A 6786-nucleotide genomic window follows, 5' to 3' on the forward strand; every position below is an offset into this window, starting at 1 on the left:
TCAAGGTGATAACATTAACAAAATGGCAATTTGAGATCTAGCCTGCGATAGTGTTTACTTTTTTATATATGCATAAACATTTAATCAACATACCTTCTATGCTGTTCATATTAATTATATTACTATTATGTTTGTCATTATTGATTGATCTCAATCTACATTAGGAATAAAAAATCTAGGTCATATGAAAAACGATAGCATAAAAGTCATCTTCTCAAACTTCATTCAAATATGGAACTCTCAATTCAAACCATGATGACCAAAAAAAAACTCAAAATATCAATTCTATTCCCCATGTTAAAAGTTCAACTCAAAATCATATTTTCAAAACTTCAATATGTATATCCTGATCTTATGCTTAAATTATCATAAGTTGCATAGACAACATAATGTAAATTTTAGAGTTAATAAACACAGAAAATCTAAATTTTAGAAATTTTCAGAAACTAAACCAAGACGATGACAGACTTAGAACCTCAACTCAAATAAACCTAAACCTTAGTTTCTTTTGTTTATCAATCTCCTGATTTCCAATAAGGTAGACAAGCATCAAGAAGATTCAAAATTCTAGAATTCGATGATAAGCTTGTAAACACAAACACACAAAAAGAAAAAAAACAAAGAAAGAAAGACAGAAAGATTCTTCTTCTAGACATATAAGAGCCAAAAGTAATTTCTGACGTATCAAAATTTCAAGGAATTATTCAAATTTAGAACAAGCATATCTTTTTACAGAAGAAAAATTCTTTGACACGCCTGTGGGATTCTCTTCAATATCTTGGGAGGTTCTACTTTTGTTTTCATTGAAGCAAAAACTTTTGAGTTTGCTATTGAGGAAGGGGGTCGTTTTTCCTTTTACGTATTCATGAGAGAAGTAGGAGTTTCTTTCGTTCTGTCAGTATGAGTAAGGAGTGCGCTAAAAGAATTCTGTTTCACGTTGAGGAGTTGTTATCTAAGCCAAATCAGGGTCAGTTTGCGAGAACGGTCAGGGAGGGTAATAGCGTGCTTATTCTCCAGCTGGGGTCCAATGCTCATGGCTCATTTCTGCTGGTCTCTGAGTTAGATAAAGGCCGCCGGAGGGTTTCCATTGTCATACCGGAAGGAAAATTGTGGAGTGGATGGAGAAGTTTTGGAGTTCAGTTGAGGAAGACAATCCATCCGCTATTTCAGAATAATGGCGTGAAGCACAGGAGTGCCACCTTTAGACCGGTGAGGATGATGGAGAAAGTCCGGCAGATCTCTGGAGGTTTTGGAAACAAAGGAAAGGAGGCTGCTTTGGATTTTCAAAATTTGAAATCGTGTATTTCTTGGGAGGGATTTTCGAGACTGACAAGCATCAGGTTGGGTGGAAGTCACGTCGGCTATTAATAAAGCTGAGAATCCTAGCGCTAATACAACTCTATCCCTGGAGAACGTGGGAATGATGGGAAGTGGGTAAGGGGGGGGGGGGGGGGTGATGAAGGATCTTGCCTCCAAACCAGCTTCTAATATGTTCCAATGAACTATAACTCAATTGGCACTTCCTCCCCCCATAATGATGGTATTGAGGTGAGGTCTTGAGTTCAAGACCCAATGCTTGGGTCTACAACTTAGCAATAATAATAATAATAATAAAACCCTTATAGTTTGCAATATCTTTACAGAAGAGTTCTATGACCACATGAATTTGCTTATCATTTACAATATCTTCAAAAAGGAGTCCTATGGCCGTGTCCTTGTTCATAAAAATAAGGAAGGGGGAAAGGAGCTTGCCTCTAGATTATAGCTTATGATCTACAATATCTTTACAGAAGAGTATTATGACCAAATGAATTGCTTATTAGTTACAATATCTTCGAAAAGGAGTTGTATGACCATGTAAATTGAAAATTGTTAGCTATTTGTGTTAGACAAGAGGATAAACTCAACTGATACTTCAGCCCTATCTGATCATTGTTGACTGGAAAAGAATATTCTCAAATTGCTTAGATGAAGGCAAGGGATTCCAAAAAGGTTTCTACTTTTCTGTACGGTGCCTTTATTTTTTTTTTTGGAGGGATGGAGTGCCAGTTATTGATCTCCTCCAACAGGTAAAGGAAAATTGTTTTCTATAGATTTATGGTTTACAAATCTTTGAATATAGAAACACCAAGCCTGAAAATGGTTCAACTTTGATTCACAAGACCAAAAAAATGAAAATATTGCAAATTTGTTAATATTATTCTTACCATTTTGTTAATTATATTCTTCTCACCAAATATATTCTCTAGTTAGAAAATGGCATCAAACCTGAGGACAACCACACTAATTGTGATTTTTTCAAAGACGAGGAAATGTCTCATCTTCAAATATTCTCAAATTGTTTAGATGAAGGCATGGGATTCCAAAAAAGTCAAAATTTCATATTTCTTTTATCTTGCTCCAGGAATCTAAAATGGCCACAGTTTTCTACTGTCCTCTAAGGTGCCTTTTTTGGTTTTTGGGGGGATGCTAGTTCTTGATCTCCAACAGGTAAAAGAAAATTTCTTTCAATAGATTTATGGATTACAAATCTTTGAATACAGAAACATCAAGACTGAAAATGGTGCAACTTTGATTCACAAGACCAAAAAAAATTAAAATATTGCAAATTTGTTAATAATATTCTTGGCATTTTGTTAATCATATTCTTCACACCAAATCTAATCTCTAGTTAGAAATCAGCATGAAACCTGAGAACAACCTCACTAATTGCAAATTTTTCAAAGATGAGATGTCACATCTTCAAATAGTAAGTCAAAAGAAAGATTTAGAGCAGAACAAAAGTGCTACTGCCTACTGCTACCAAAGTAATTCTCCTCTTGAAATCAAGGCTGGCAATCCACATAGAGAGATTATCCTAATCAACGGAGTTTTATCCAATAACTAGTCTATTACTCTAACAAAGCCCCAATCCCAAGGATGCGTGCGGTGAGCGTGGATTGAACACGCGTCCTTCAGATCTTCAGTCTGACGCTCTCCCAACTGAGCTATCCCCGCAAATTATCCACCAGTTGGGAATCGAACCCCTGTTTGCACCATGGGAAGTTATCCTATGAAGTAGTAGTAATACCTTTTACTAACATCCGGGGATGCAAAAAAGTGTCTATTTTACTTCCTCAAAACTTACTTTATCTATTTTACCATCCTATTTTATAACTCACCCAACATCCCAGTTTCTATTTTACATACAATTTATTAAAATAATATAAACTATACCAAAAAAATAATATAAACAAATCAATTCTCTCTCTTCTCTCCCATCTCTCTCTTTCCTCTCTACCTTTTTGTCTCTCTTTCCTCATTAAAATAATATAAATTTTTTACATCCTTGTGAACAGTTGGTTCTCATATATGAGAACCAACTGTTCATAGTTGATAAAAATAAATAGAGACCAACCCCCGGATGTGGCCAGATTTTGGGTTGTATATGAGAACCAACTGTTCATAGTTGATAAAAATAAATAGAGACCAACCCCCGGATGTGGCCAGATTTTGGGTTGTTGGTTGTTAAAATAGCAACCAGAGGGTTTTTACACCCTCCAATGCTAGTGCTCGTTGGTGACCTATAATTACCCCTCCAAACATTATGTAGAACTGAAAACTTTTTTTTTTTTTGATAAGTAACTTAAAAGTTTATTGAAAGAACACAACCCTGTACATAGGAAATGTATGAAAGAGGCAAAAACATCAAGAAAATAAAGTACAAAGATCAAGCAACCCAGAAAGGGAAATACAAGAAAAAGAAGGTAACACCAAACACCATTCAAGAAGAGTAGAAAATAAAAAAGACTTAAACTCAAGAATGGGGGTAAGGTTGAAAATCGTTATTCCGCTATCCGCATATCGCTCCCCTGATTCTGTGTCAAATCAACCTATTCCGAAGGGTGAACTTAATCCAGGTTTGGCTTCTCTTGTTAATGAGGGACATATTGTTTAGTTGGGATTCTGAGTTTGAGGGTGTTGGGGGCTCTGTTGTCTCTGATTTTGGGTCAGAGGGTGAGGAGTGGGACTCTGTTGAGGGGTTATTGGATTGGAATCATTTAGGAGACCCACTTGAAGTGGCACCGCTGGCGATGGTTAATTCTGTGGGAAAGGAGCTTCCTACAACTGAGAAGATTGGGGGTAAGGTTGATGTTGATAGCACCAAGTTGTCACTTTGGGTAACTAATAGAATTAAAGCTTTCCAGAAATCTGTCGGGACCTCGCTAGAGGGTTTCGGTTTGCTATTAGCTTTAGAAGAGCGAAGAAAACAGCGGATGATTGATGTAGACTCTAAGAGGAAGTTGGGTAAGGCTGGACTCAAGGGGCATCGTGAGTTGAAGAGTTTATTGAGCTCGTGCGGTGAGGAAAAGGAGCCAGAAAAGAGTAGGAATGATAGTAGGATCGGGTTGTTGTTGTGCATCAATGAATTTGAGAATTGTTTCTTGGAATGTGAGAGGGTTGAATGAGCAGGACAAGCGGCTTTGGGTTAGAAATTTGATCTGAAAGTGGAAAACGGATATTGTCTGTCTGCAAGAAACAAAGATGGAGCTTATTAATAAAGGTGCCATTTGTAGCTTGTGGAGGGGTCAACATGTTGATTGGCTCTATTTAGGCTCGGTTGGTGCTTCTGGTGGGGTTTTGTTGATGTGGGACAACAGGGCTGTGGATAAGGTGGAGGAAGCGGTGGGTCGTTTCTCTATCTCTTGTAAATTCAAAAATGTGGCGAATCATTTCGTTTGGGCTTTCACTAGTGTTTATGGGCCCAATAGTGATAGAGACAGGAGGTTCTTATGGGACAAGTTATCTAGCTTGCGTAGTTGGTGGGATGTGCCTTAGTGTGTGGGTGGTGATTTTAATGTGGTGCGTTTTCCTTCTGAACGGTCTGGTTCTGCAAGTTTCACTTCAACTATGCTTTGGTTTTCAGATTTTATTTCTGAGCAAAGTCTTGTTGATCTGCCTTTGGTTGGGGGGATTTTCACTTGGTCTAACTCTAGAGAGGTTGTTGCTAGTTCCAAATTGGACAGGTTTCTTTTGTCCGTAGATTGGGAGGAGAATTTTCCATCTGTTTGTCAACGCCGTCTTCCTAGGTTGATATCGGATCATTTTGCTATCCTTCTTAGAGGACGGAAATTTACACAGAGGCAAAAAACCTTTAGGTTTGAGAACACGTGGTTAAAGGATGAGGGCTTTTTGGAAAATGTGAGTTCTTGGTGGGAGTCCTATCTTTTCTAAGGAACTCCTAGTTTTTCTTTGGCTAACAAGTTGAAGATGCTGAAATTGGATTTGAAGAGATGGCATGTGGAGGAGTTTGGTAATATAGGTCTTAGGGTGCAAAACTTGTGGAAAGATTTTAATGTGTTGGAAGTTATTGAGAAAGTTCGTGCTCTTACTAAGGAGGAAAGGAGGGAAAAGGATCATATTCATGGAGAGCTAGAAAAGTCTATTTTGTTGGAAGCGATTTGCTAGAGACAGAAATCTATGGCTCTTTTTCTTAAAGAGGGAGATAGGAACACAAAATTCTTTCACCGTATTGCAAATTCTCATAAAAGATGCAACACTATTGATAGACTTATGGTGGATGGAGAGTTATGTTCGGATCAGGGGATCATTGAGGGGTGTATTACTCAATTCTATAGGTAGCTTTACTCAAAGAATGTAGTACATCGACCTCTTTTGGATGAGGTTGTTTTTTCTAGAATTTTTGAGGAACATGCCACTTGGTTGGACAGACCTTTTGATGAGGAAGAAGTTTCTGGAGTGGTCCATGAGTTCAAAGGTGATAAAGCGCCAGGTCCAGATGGTTTTACAATGGCATTTTTTTGGTCTTGTTGGAGCATAGTGAAAAATGATATTATGAATGTGCTTCATGTTTTTCATGAACATGTTGTGTTTGAAAAGAGCCTTAATACTACTTTTCTTGCTCTTATTCCTAAGAAAGTTGATGTTGTGGATGTCCAAGACTTTCGGCCTATTAGCTTGGTGGGGGTGGGTTGTACAAGATTATCGCTAAGGTGTTAGCCAATCGAATGCGAAGGGTGGTTCATGGTATTATTTCAGAATCTCAGAATGCCTTTGTGAAAGGTCGTCAAATTTTAGAATCTGTCCTTATTGCTTCTGAGTGTTTAGACAGTCGATTGAAGGCGGGGATTTCGGGGGTATTGTGCAAGCTAGACATTGAAAAAACGTACGACCATGTGAATTGAGAGTTTCTCATGTTTTTGTTACAACAGTGTGGGTTTTCTAAAAAGTGGAGAAGGTAGATCAAGTGTTGTATTTCAACTGTCAAATTCTCCATTTTGATCAATGGCTGTCCTTCTGACTTTTTTTGGGAGTTCTAGAGGACTTCGGCAAGGTGATCCTTTATCCCCATTTCTTGATATTGTCATGGAGGCCTTGAGCCGAATGTTGGTTGCGGCTACTGCAGCTGGTTAGTTTTTGGGTTTCACAGTTGGGAATGAAGCTGGTTCCTTGATGTCGGTGTCTCACTTATTGTTCGCGGATGATACTCTTGTTTTCTGTGACACCGACAGCACTCATATTACAGCTTTGCGTGGGATTCTCTCTAGATTCGAGGAGATGTCAGGGCTGAGAATTAATTTAGGTAAGTCTGAATTGGTTCCAGTTGGGGATGTGTCTAATCTTCATGAGTTAGTGGAGATTTTGGGCTGTAGGGAGTCTGCTCTTCCGTTGAAATATTTAGGTCTCCCGTTGGGTGCTTCTTATAAAGATAAGACTATTTGGAATCCTATCTTGGAGAAGATGGAGCGTAGGTTAGCTAGTTGGAAGAGGTTGTATTTATCCAAG

At 38.2% G+C, this 6786-nt stretch overlaps 1 non-coding gene across 1 annotated transcript; it reads right to left on the reverse strand.

Moving 5' to 3' along the window:
* Positions 1-2924: 2924 nt before the first annotated feature.
* On the reverse strand, positions 2925-2997 carry TRNAF-GAA (transfer RNA phenylalanine (anticodon GAA)). The gene has a single exon. It is a non-coding gene; the product is annotated as a tRNA-Phe (tRNA).
* Positions 2998-6786: the final 3789 nt, after the last annotated feature.

The sequence above is a fragment of the Quercus suber genome, unplaced genomic scaffold, assembly GCF_002906115.3.
Source record: "Quercus suber isolate HL8 unplaced genomic scaffold, Cork oak 2.0 scaffold_500, whole genome shotgun sequence".
Classification (NCBI taxonomy): Eukaryota; Viridiplantae; Streptophyta; class Magnoliopsida; order Fagales; family Fagaceae; genus Quercus; species Quercus suber.